Source organism: Panthera tigris, chromosome A1, assembly GCF_018350195.1.
Source record: "Panthera tigris isolate Pti1 chromosome A1, P.tigris_Pti1_mat1.1, whole genome shotgun sequence".
NCBI classification, from domain to species: Eukaryota; Metazoa; Chordata; class Mammalia; order Carnivora; family Felidae; genus Panthera; species Panthera tigris.
The window spans coordinates 189,342,836-189,356,033 of NC_056660.1; the positions used below are offsets into that span (position 1 = coordinate 189,342,836).

The window sequence follows — 13,198 nt, forward strand, 5'->3', positions numbered from 1 at the left end:
AGGCAAGTTGCTTAATCTCTTTGAGCCTATTTATTTACCTATAAAATGAGGACCAGAATACTACTATTTAATGAGTTTTTGTAAGGACTGAGAGAAAGCATAACCTTATAGGATAGTCCTGGGCACATAATGAGTGTGCAATACATTTTTCATTATAATCTTATAAGAAATTTGTTGAGGATTTCAAACGAGTGACAGAGGAATCAAACAGAGATGATGGGCCCCAGAGCCTGTGTCTGTCTGATTGGTTATGAGGCTTGCAAGCTCAAAGCAGGTGGCTTGGCCAATCTGCCCACCCACCGACACGTATGATTCTATGCAAAGGCCTGTGTCTGTTTGGTTTTCTCCACACCAGACACCAAACAGTGAGATCAGAGAAACTAGAATCTAGGACAGATCCGTTGTGATGGTGACTTATTATGCATAAACGTGAGCTTTAGAAAGGCTTAAAAAGAGGGAAGAGTCAGCGGAGGACAGGCCTGGAGGACAGGGTCTAATGAGCTTGCTATCCCGGGACCAGTTTACAATCATTGGATCTCAGAACAGAGGATGGCATAAGAGGACCGAGAGAAGCCACGCCCCCCCACGGCTCTTCTTTAAACTGTGGGGATTTGGACTGGGTAAGACCCAGGCTTCATTCAACTCTGGCACTCTTGGATCCTGAACATCTGAGAAAATGAGGAGTATGAGTGCCCTTGGCTTTCCTTACCCAAGCATGGGTGGAATATGCCGTCTTGGAAATCTGGAAGGCTGGCTGCTCAAGAGGGGAACCCCCAAACTCCTTTCTCACTATAGGTCAGTCCTTGAAGCGAGCTAGCAGAGGAAAGACAAGTGAATCCTTCAAAAGGACTCTGATCTCAGTGTCTTAGCCAAAGGGGAAAATTTCCCTCTTTCTTAATTAAGCTATTTTCTCCCATAACCACTAGATCAAATCACCTAGTCTTGATTGCTATTTGTAAACTTAGGTCCTCGGCTTCATCGTATCAATCTAAAACTTGGCTTATTGATCATTCAGGCTACAATTTATTAATATGGTGAATTACATTGATTTTTTTCAGTGATGAACGAGCCTTGCATTCTGGGCATAAACCTCAATTGGATGTGATGCATGATCCTTTTTATGTACTGCTGGATATTATTTGCCAATATTTTATCGAGGATTCTTACACTTTTTTAATGAGGAGCACTGATTTGCTGTTTTCTTTTTTAAATGTCTTTGGTTTTGGTATTAGGATAATGCTGACCTTGTAAGATGATTTGGGACGAGTTCTCCTCTTTTCTGTATTCTGGAAGCAACTGAGCAGAATTGGTATTATTTCTTCCTGAGACGCTTGGTAGAATTCACAAGTGAAACCATCTGCATGTGGAGTTTTCTTTGTTGCAAGTTTTTTTTTTTTTAATTAGAAATAAAATTTTCTTAATAGACATAGGACTGACTATTCAGGTTACCAATGTTTTCCTTGCATGTGTTTTGGGGGTTTGTATGTGTCAAGGCCATGGCGGCTCCTTTCACCTCTCCCAGGCTCCCCACTTGGACGTCCAGCTCCTTGCTAAATATCACTGCTTGGATATTCCACACCTCCACATTTCTAAGGCTGACTTTCCCCTTCCTCCCCCCTTTGCTCACCGAATGTCACATTCATCTCCTCATGTGCCCAAGCCCAAAACCTGGGGCTCGTTTTCCTTCTCTTCACTTCCCATGATCATTAAATCCTCATGTCTCTCTCTCTTTTTTTAAACATTTATTTATTTTGAAAGAGAGAGAGAGAGAGGGCTAGCGAGCGCACAAGCGGGGGAGGGGCAGAGAGAGAGGGAGAGAGAGAATCCTAAGCAGGCTTTGCACTGTCAGCACAGAGCCCAACATAGGGCTGGGTCTCACGAACTGTGAGGTCATGACCTGAGCCAAAATCAAGATTCAGACACTTAACCAACTGAGGCATGCAGGCACCCCACATCCTCATGTCTCTTGCTTCTTTCCACATTTCTTCCCGTTGGCCACCACAACACTCTGAGGTCCTTACGGGTGGGGGTGTGGTCTCTAGTTCTGTATCTTCTCCCCAGTGCCTAGGACGTAATGGTTTCTCAATAACTATTGATAAACGAATGCATATTTGTTATCTCATATTTGTCTTAGATGAATACATAAATGTATTTATCCACATGACTTAACCTCCAAGCATGAGAATACCATTACATCCATTCACCCAACAAATATTGGTGGAGTGCCTGGTACTGTTCTAGGCTTTGCAGATAAGACATTGAACGAGTTAGACTAGATCTCTGCCCTCATGGAATTTATGTTCTAGTTGATAGAGACAGATAAAAACAAACAAATCAGAAAATTTCAGATGGTGATAAAACAAAATAGGGTAATAGGCTAGAGAGTGACTGGGAGTGGGGAAGGGTCTACTTGAGGAAGGGTGGGTGGTTAGGGAAAACCTTTTTGAGAGAGAGACATGTGAAGAGAAGATGGAATGAAGTGAGGGAGCCAGCCATACAGATATGAAGTAAGAGCATTCCAGTGCAAAGGCCCTGGGGCAGAAGGTAAGCTGGAGCCTAGTGATGCCATGCTGGGAATCACAGTACACACTGAGGCCCTAATGGTAGGGAGGGACCAGATCATGTAGGGGTTCATAGGCATGGTATGAAGTCTGGATATTATCTTAAGTGCTATGAGGAACTATGGCAGTATTCTAAGCAGATGGTTGGTTACAATAGCTCCACTGCCAAGTTTTCCTATCTTTCTTGTTTTCTTTTCTTCCAAAAAATTCAGTGGCTCCTAGGTACGTCTTCTTACTAGAAAAGCTGACCATTGCATGAACCGTTAGCTTTCTATTTTATTAAATTTAGGTGGGTAAAATTGACCTTGGGTGCCACCTTAGGGGAGAGAGGAAGAGGAAGAAGGTTCTGGATCCTCTACAACAAGAGCAATGTTGCTGCTTTATTACTTTCACATAATGAGCTTCCACTTCAGATTTCCTTGGGGGACAGGAGTGTTCCGTCCCCCTCTGCATACTCCCCCCCCCCCCCCCCCACCGCCTCCATCCACAACTGCAGTGTCAGGGGTTCTCTAGGGCAAGGGGAACCTCCTGCTGGCATGCTTCCTGTGTGTTTTCTACCTCCTCATGCAATCTGTTAATGAAGGTGAGGAAAGACAGAAGGATGTGGTTTCCTAATAGAGGTGGGAAAGCATTTGCCTGCAAAGTCCCAGAGGATGAGCTACATGGCCATTTGCATAATGAGGCGGCTACATACCTCACAACACCTTTCACAAGGCATTTGTCTGGCATTCCTTAGCTGAGGCCATTGCGACGGATAAAAACGTCCAGTGCCGAGCACACAAAGGCTTGTGTCAGGGAGCCAAACCAGCCTCCACTGTGGGCGCCCATGCTAACGGTCGATCTCCTCCTTATCTAATCTCTATCTTGAAGGATCCACACTCGGCCTTCCACTCTGTCCAGGAACCCCCCAGCCCCTGGCTTGTGAAGTGCCTTGAGAGTAGTAGGTTTCTTACCCACTCGGCCTGCGCTCCTTCTGCTCCAGCCACAGCAGCGTTTGTTATTTGAATGCACCATCTGTGTGCTCATCACTGAATTTTTGCCTTCTCTCTGAAACGTTCCCTGCCCCTCTCTTGCCCATACTCCCTTTGCTTAGTCAACTGCCACTCTTCTTTCAGATCTCAATTCAACCATCACTCCCTCAGGGGAGACTTTCTTGACCCCCCTCAATACCTCCCCGCCTTGGGCAGGTTCCCTTGTTATGTGCCCTCAAAGAATCACATCCTTTTCCTTTCAACATCTGAGCGCAACCTGTTTTAGAATTTATACTTGCCTGATTATATGTCTGGTTAATGTCTACCTTCCCCCACTGGGATGTCATCTTCATGAAGGTAGGCACAATGTCCATTTTTAACTGTATTTTATTCCCAATAGGGAGCACAGTGAGTGTCCGATAGATAATAAATGCTCAGTAAGTATGTGCAATAAAAGTTGAATGTCTGTGGCATAAAAGGGAATTGAGACTTAGGACAGAATCTCTCCTGTTTTGGGTTTTCTTATATGGGCCTGGATGTTTCCCCTTATTACTAAGGAAAGTATTTTCTCTTCAATTTTACTGATTACTCTGTATGAATTACATGACACATTTTTAAGAAGTACTCCATGTGATGAGATTTTCAGGTGTTCTTAATTTTCTATCCCTTTCTTTCTCCCTGTTTTTTTTTCCCGACTTGTATGCACTTCCTGAATTTTCTATATTGTACATATATCATTTTAAAAAACTGATCTGAAACAAAACTCTGAAAGTAATTTTTTTAACTTTAAAATAAAGAGCTTTGGGGGATTTGAGCTGGAATTAGAGGGAAGGAAATGAAATCCTAGCATGCCACCTGGTCTAGCAAGGAAAAACATCTGTGCAGATTTAACAATGTAACTAGTATATGATTTTGTTTTGTTTAGGCTACACTTAAGGACAAGTTGCAGAAGAAAATACAAGTGTTACAAAAATACAGCTTTGATCATATAAAAGCAAAAGTAGCTGACAGGGGGTAGGAGGCAGAAGTGTTAGAAGTGCAAGTTGGGGGTGTTAATTTCCTCATCTTTCACAGAAAGGAGTCAAGATATTAAATAATGTTAGGAAGAGAAGCAATGGTGGTGTGAGTGTATTATCTCTGATTACAAGGGAAGCAACAGAAGCAACAAGTGACATAATCAAATATTAAAGAAGAGAGAGGAGAGATGTAAATGAGCTAAAATCTCATCTATCCAACTAGGGAGTCAGTAGGTATTGTCTAAAGGTGCCAATTAAGAAATAGAAGCTATCCTCATATAATTAAGCATTATGGAGAGAACAGTGAGAACAACTAGAAATAGAAATGATTAAAACAAGTTGCCTTGGGGACTGGGGTACAGGTGGGGCAAGGTGCAGCAGAGCCAAGAATGATGTTTTTCATCATAAGCTCATCTGTATTATTTGATTCATCATGTACAATTAAGAATAATTTAAATGGAACAAAATGAAGAGGTTGGGTTAAATGGTCTCTAAGGGTTTCTCCCTAGAACTGAGAATCTATGCCAACATAATGGCTTTGTTCTTCAGGGAAGGAGAATCAGTGAGCATTTACTGAACACTAACTATGTGCCAGGTGCTCTGTACCCATCATCCGCTTTGCACTTCAGGATATCCTATGAGGTGGCTCTTTCGATCTCCATCCTACATGCCAGGACGTTGAGATTCTCAGGGAAGTGACATTTCCTAGCTAGGTCCACGGAAATAAAGAAGCAGTAGGGCTGACAGGGTTAAGACCCAGGGCCAATTCACTTTGACACCATTGTTTCTCCATGGTAGTGCAGGTGGCCAAAGCCTGAGGAAGTGTGGAACGTTCTCCCCCTCACGATGCATATACAGGATGGAAAAAAAAAAAAAAAAAAGTAAAATGATCAAACATAGAAACAGGAGAAGATTACTTAAAATCTCACCACGTGAGAAACTTTTTAGCCTCACTCATATCTGATAGGATCACATCATTTGTTGCTTTATTTACTGGGTTTTTAGTCATAGCTACGGACATTCTTTAAACTGAAAGAATTGTGACATATACAGGCAGCTTGAAAAATGAAGAGTCAAGAGCCAGCTTCCGGCTGAAGAAACAGGAAATTATTGAAACTTCTCTTCCTCCAACCCCAGAGGTAACCTCTATCTTGGATTTGTGTAAATAATTTCTTTGCAGGCCACTAGTTTTTAAAGATCTGCTGGTTTGATACTAAGGTAAAAAACTGGACCAACCACTCATTTGGTCCATTTACACCTATAAATTCCTTCTTTCCCCACCCTCCCAAACCTCCCTCATCCTTATCCATCCCTCAGAGCCCCATTCAAGCTTCACCTCCTAGGAGTGTTCCAAAACCCTCCAGTCTATAGGGGTTTTCTTTTTAAAAACTTATCAGAGTTCTTCTTCATTCAGGACCCCCACCAAGCTGTCTGTGGGTTGAGCTGTCTAATCTAGCCCCAGTCCAGGGCCCTCAAGTCTGTGGTCCTGATGGAGAATCCGAGCAGTGTTTCATATCCCATGCAAATACTGACTGAGAGAGTCTTCTTGGAAGGACCAGTTATACTGAAGACCCACGTTTGATCAGACATGAGAGGCCAACAAGAAGCATATACAGAACATGGGCATACTATTGTCTAGAGATCAAGCAAGATCTGGACACTTTCATTCTGACTCAGATATAGCCTGAGCAGAAAAGAAGTCATTCATTCCGTCATTCGACAAATAATAGGCATTGATTATACACAAGTTTCACTGCAAGGTGCTGGAGACACAACATTAAGTGAGGCAGACCTGATGCATGGCGTTTCTCAAAATGATGAGGAAAATAAGTAAATGGAAAATTGTGGGAAGTGCTGCAGTGGGGGTGTGCATGGGGCTATGGTAATACATTAAGAGGGGCAACCAACCCAGACTTTCGGGGAAGATGACAGGGAAGGCTTTCCACAAAAATGAATGCTAAGCTGAGACCTGAACGGGGGTAAGTACTGGACAGGTGAGGGAGAACATCTCCTGCAAAGGCCCAAGACCAAGAGGGACCACAGCTGGTAAGGGGCTGTCAGCTGAATTAGACTGAAGCTTTCAGTGCTGGGGAAGGATCTTGTAAGCCTCGCTCAGGCATCTTAATGGTGGCATCAGCCACCTTGATGGTTTCCATCAGGGAAATCTGCAGTTTCACTTTGTGGCTGCAAGAGAGAGAAGAGATTGGGGCAGTGGGGGACAAAGAGGTGTTGGGATCAAGACAGATTAGGGCCTGGAGATGGAGAGGAGGGAGCAGACATCGGACACCTGGTGACAGATTGGGATACAGGTGCAGACAGGGAAATGACACTCACCACCTGTTCACAGGGTCCAAGGACACAGTGGGTTTGCGGGCGGCAGGGAAGCTGAGATCAGATCTGGGTAAGGTGGATTATCTGATGTCTGTGGATGTCCAAGAGAAGATGTCTAACAGGCAACTAGAGGTAAGCTATGGGGCCCCAGAATCTGGGGAGTGGATCCAAACTTAGGAATCATCAGCATGAGGATAAAAATGGACTCCAGGAGAGGGAATGACATGAATGCAAGGGTAGGCAAAGGTGGGAGTTTCTCAAGGTGACCAGACCCTTCCACACACTTCAGTTTCTCTGACTCTATGAGACCAAAGAAAGAGAAGGTGCACAGTGGCACCTGAGATCAAGGAGACACTGATAAATTCTGGGTACTTCCTTGTCTACCGACAAACCACCTAACGGGGAAGACAGCTACTCTTCTACACTTGGTGCTGCCCCTTCCTTCTTTCCTTCCTCCCTTCTCTCCCTTCCTTCCTTTCCTTCACTGAACATCCACTGAGTGCTTGCTCTGTGATCTGACACACACCCCAAGGGCACAGGGTGAAGAGGGGTCTGGATGCTGCAGGAAACACGATGACAGGTAAGACTGGAAAAACTAGATTTAAACGAAGTTTACGATGTAGTGGGGGAAGACAGTCCAGGACACCTGTGCTCGGGAAAATAAAACAAAAGGCTCTGAAGACTGGGAGGAGGGAGAAACGACACAAAGTTCCTTCAGAGAACAGGCATTGGATAAGTTCTATCCCCCCAGGCTGGATAGAACTGGGAGGAACGAGACAAGACAGGAGACGGGAAACGGTGATGGCTTCGAGGTGGCTGGGGAGAATGCACCAGTTTTTGAATTGGCAGGAAAAGTGCAACTGCAGACAGAGGGGAGACAAGATGAAGATCAGTGTGAAGAGAGCAGGAAACCATTTGCTGGGGCTTGAGAGGGAGGGGTGAGCTGACAGGGCTGCAGGCAGGCTGGAGCCAGGCTCTCAGTTGGGGGACTGAGGCTGAGTCAAAGCCTCTGGGAAGCTTGGGGAAGAGGAGAGAAGGGACTCATGGTAGCTGAGGGCCTGCTTATGAAGCTCCGGTGACTTTACATTCCTCACTTCACTCAACACAAAGACTGGGGACTGGGAATAGGTTTCCCCCACTATCTGAAGGCAGAGCGTTCCTAACGAAACCTTTCCTAAGGCCAAATGGCATAAAGCAAAGAAGCAATTACCATGAATTTATATGGAAAATGTTTTGAATATTCCCAGACCCCCAAAAACAACCTCTCTTTGGCTTCGTTGACACCTCAGGACGCATCTTTCTAAGGGGCGTGCCAAATAAGTTGAGATAAATCACAGATGAAGCACAGTCCAAAGCTCTGGCAGCTTGGTGCTGAGATGCTGAGTGTAGCTGCTGGGAAGGACTCTGGCGGGGCCACTCATGATGGCTCTGGAGCCACTTACTGCAAAACAAAGGGTGAATGCTATTTTTGCTTTTCACCTCTTTTCCTGAAAGCAAAATCCTCCTTGGATTTCTTGTGGTTAGTGAAAACAGGTACTGTTGTAAGGTCTTCTGGGAAAGCAAGGCAGAACGCAAACTTGGAAAAAGCAGGGGAGACTTACACTTAGCCCCAGTATTTTTGGGGTGTGGAAACTAAGGCTCAGAGGATTTTAATCACTTTCCTGGAGTCTCATAGCTATTAAGTACAGGGGCAAAACTTGAACCCAGGCTCTCTGATAGGCCCTTTCGAGGAGAACACCCGGGAGTCAAGCATTGGCCACATCCTGCCTTTGTTCCTCTGCAGAAAGATTCCTGTCTCATTCAAGGCTGTGTAACTCAGCAGTGGAGCAGAATGAAAGAACAGGGCATGTCTGGTTTAGGAAGGTGGCCCAGTGGCCAGGCCGAGGTCAGCAAGAGAATTCTGAGAGATCTCTGCTCTTTCGCTTATACTCTGTCTATACCCAGAGGAATATACAGCACCTTACAATTAAAGAGGCAGTGTCACTAAGTCTGGAGACCATTGCACAGTATAAGACCAGAAATGCATCAAAGGGAGAGGAAAAGGCCTCTAGCTTCTCAGGAGGGGCAAGTGCCTGTGGCAAGTCTCCAAATGGGAATGCCGGTTTTTAAACTGCAAGTGGCCTGTTAGAACCTACTAGGTGCCAAATCTCCTCACTGAGTTTCCCTTACTCATCATTAGGTCCCGTGGACCCTGCCCACCAGAACACATCTCTTTCCCAACCACTGGACTGCACACCCAAAGCCCTGGGTGTTGGGAGGGAGGGGCTGGCCTTGTAATGCGGCCAATGCAACAGCAAAGGCCCCAGGGAATGATGTTCATTGCAAATCACTGGAATGAGAAGTCAGCAAATTCATGGAAAAAATGGAATTAAGTCTGAGTTTTAATTGGAACATAGACCCACAGTCCTCCCTGAATCATGCTGCCTTGAAACAGAAACAGCTGACTGGTTAAGGATACCCAGTTAGTGTCCAATGCCTTGCCATACTACCTTGCTATACGGACCATACATCTGACCAACAGGAAGTGGGCATTTCAGTTGCCTCCTCGATACCAAAGTAGGGCAGTCCAGTGCCTAGAATGTCAGGACGAGTTGCCAGGGGTCTCCGACCACTTTGCTTTTATTGGGAGATAATGCTATCTTGTCAGGGTCTGTGTTTATTTTTTGGGAGGAGGTTAACGATTTCCAGCAGAGTTGACAAAAACCCAGGTCTGCTATAAATGGTTTCTGAAGACAGTATTTTGTCCAAGAGCATTCCATCCTAAGGGCTGCCAGGAGATCGACTGTTTACGAGGATCCTTTCCTAGCAGATACACTTTGTTGTTTAAAAATCGACGTATTATGATCATAGTTCAAAAGAAAGGAATGAAACATCTTGAGGAAGGCTATCTTTTCATGATTTGAGTGTGGGCAACACATGTGCCAGCAGTGGCACTGGGGTCACCATTCATGACTGAGGCAGTGGCTGCTTTTGGAGGCAATTTCGACAACAGATTCAGGCTCAGCAGGATCGATTATCAATGTGTGCCTTGGGTTAGAAGAGGGGCAAAGGCACTTAAGGTACACATTTGTTATCCTTGATCTCCAAAAACCACCACCACCAACATTTTAGTTACCTTATATTAAGTGTTAGCTGACCTGCTATTTGTCATTTTCTCCTGGAAGTTCACCCAATACTTAATTCAGGCAAGGGTTGTCCCGTGAACAATGATTAATTTGGCAGATTTTCCCCTTGGCTTTACCTGGATACAACTGACCTATAACACTGTGTTGGTTTAAGATGTACAGTGTGATGGCTGGACACACTGCCGATTTGACGACTGTGAAATGATTACCAGTTAATACATCTTTCACCTCATACAATTACCATTTTTTGTGGGGAGATCATTTAAGATCTACTCTTGGTAGTTTTCAAGCAGACAACATAGCACTGTTAACTCTAGACACCAGGCTGTATGTTTCATCACAGCAGGTGGGTTTTTAAAGCTGCTACTCTAGCCCCTTTCTTTTTGTTGTTTAAGTATTTATGCTCATTTTTGAAAAAAAAAAAAAAAGAGAAAATGCAGATGCATTTTTTTTTAAAGGGAAGAAATTTATAATCCTACCACCCAGGGGTCATCACAGATACTCTTGTGGAGGTTTATCCTGCCTGGTTCTTCTATACATATAACATTTAAGTATATGTTTTTAAATGATGGGACATAAAATATCTACTCTTTTGTAATCTATTTTTAATCACTTAGCATACACTATCCACATCTTCCTATGTACAGAACAGAGTTTCTCTTTTAATGTTTGTCTTTGTCTTTGTTTTGGCCTGGAGGAATCTTTTGGTTTCCCTGCACCCTTTTCCGGGTGACCATCTTACTTCTCAAAATTATTTGATAAATGATTACCTACTAAAGTACTGGCTCTATCTATCTCTAAACCCATCTCAGCAGGCTTTGTATTTTACTGGGGCTTAAATTTTTTTTTAACATTTATTTATTTTTGAGAGACAAAGAGAGACAGAGCACAGGCAGGAGAGGGGCAGAGAGAGAGAGAGGGAGACACAGAATCCAGAGCAGTCTCCAGGCTCTGGAACTGTCAGCACAGAGGGGCTCAAACTCACAAACTGTGAGATTATGACCTGAGCCAAAGTTGGATGCTTAACCAACTGAGCCACCCAGGTGCCCCTGGGGCTTTTAAACATTAGGTAACATTTCAAATCAAGAAAAGTCCCTAATAGGAGAACTTCAGACACTGATGGGAAGAGATGCTTTTGTTTGGGTCGGGGGAAGTCCTCTTGGTGCCCCTTGACTATAACACAAAGGGGCTAAATGTCAACAAGCATTTGGGTAGAAGCCAAGGATGGTAGGATTCAGCTGTACTCTGACCTTCAAAGTCTGCTGTGTGGCTGGATTGTGCACCCAGGCAAAGAGTGTAATAAAAGATGAATGACTCTAGAGGAATAGGCATGGCTGAATTTTCTGGGGCCTCGTGGGTCACAGCTGGGAGCTAGAACTTGAAGTACAATGAGAAGCCACCTGTCAGTTTTAAGCAGGGGAGTAGCATGATCTGATTTATAACTGTATGAAGGTCCTCTGCTGTTACGTAGAAAATCAGCTGTCATTTTACCCCCCAATGCTTTACCTACCAGTAAATTTCACCTTTAACAAGAATGGATAGGCAGTGACCCTCAAAGAAGCTGGGTTTGAGACAATTTCTCTTAAATTGCACACAGGGAAAAGGCATTCTTGTTTTCTTTCCTGAAGACCCTGAAGCACGGGGAAAATCTCCCCACCATGGCCCACAGGAAGAGGTCAGTCGAAAGAAGCATTCTGGGAGTTCTCTCAGGGCCACTGACAAGTCCCGTGGGGTCTTTTTCTAGTTTGGACTGGACAGCTTTCCTGGCTTCATCTGCCTTTCCATGATTCTACACTGATATTTCCTGCTTAGAAATCAAATAGATGGACAGCATGAGAGTCGTGGCTGTGTTCAGCACTAGAAGATGCCTCTATAAATTAAAAAATGAGGTCAGAAGTGGTTTCTAAGCATATGTTACCAAAAATAAATCTCACCAACTAACAGAAAGAAGTAGCTGGAAAAAACAAAACCCTTATAACTTGTCTTCCTTCTTATACACTGTGACCTTGTCTGCTTAGTGACCCTTTTTCTTCTTAACTTTCTGGATTCCATAATGAAGTTTCCTTTTCCCCTCTTCAAACTTGTGTTATGAAAAATACTGAACATATAAAATATTTGAAAGAACAATGCACATCCTTATACTCCTGACGTAGAATCACAATGACCTTTTCTTTTACTATTTCTGTTGTGACTCTATATGTTTTACTGAATCACTGAAAACAAGTTGAAGTCATTGCATTACTCAGCCTTAAATACCTCAGCATGCAACTCCTAAAACCAAGATTATCCTCCTGTGTAACCTCAGTATTGTAAGCATCTACATTAAAAAACATTCTTGGGGGGCACCTGGGTGGCTCAGTCGGTTAAGTGTCCGACTTCGGCTCAGGTCACGATCTCACGGTCCGTGAGTTCGAGCCCCGCGTCGGGCTCTGGGCTGATGGCTCAGAGCCTGGAGCCTGCTTCCGATTCTGTGTCTCCCTCTCTCTCTGCCCCTCCCCCATTCATGCTCTGTCTCTCTCTGTTTCAAAAATAAATAAACGTTAAAAAAAAAAATAAAAAAAAAACATTCTTGGGGCGCCTGGGTGGTTCAGTCGGTTAAGTGTCTGACTTTGTCTCAGGTCATGACCTCATAGCTCGTGGGTTCGAGTCCCGTGTCAGGCTCTGTGCTGAAAGCTCAAAGCCTGTAGCCTGCTTTGGATTTTGTGTCTCCCTCCCTCTCTGCCCCTTCTCTACTCAACTGTCTCTCAAAAATAAATACACATTGAAAAAAAATTTTTAAAGCACCCACACAAAAATAAAGGATACCATACAGATTCAGGATACATATTTAAAAAAACTAGGGTCATGTGATACACACACGTCGGATCCACATACAACAGCATTAGATGCTACCTTTAGGCTCCATCTCTGGATGAAAAACTACGTACCAGTTTTAGCTGATCTCCTGAAGGGAACCATCAAACCAATCTGAAAACAATATTTTCTTAACATTCGAAGTTCTGAGGCAACCAAAAGGCAGTAGCACTAACACTAGTATTTTATGTTTTTGTCTTTGTCAAGTGAGCGTGGAGAATGAGCTGGGAACTGGAGGCTGAGGACCCCCAGGAACCCCCACTCTGATGTTCTGGTGGGAGGGTGCCGGAGGGAGGGTGGTTACAGGGCCTAACCAGAGAGTGCAGCATTCTAAACATTTC

General features: G+C 44.1%; 1 protein-coding gene across 6 annotated transcripts in view; it reads right to left on the bottom strand.

Annotated features, from left to right (window-relative positions):
- CYFIP2 (cytoplasmic FMR1 interacting protein 2) overlaps positions 1-13,198 on the bottom strand; it is a 129,096-nt gene that overhangs the window by 14,363 nt on the left and 101,535 nt on the right. The gene's annotated exons all lie outside the window — the stretch shown is intronic.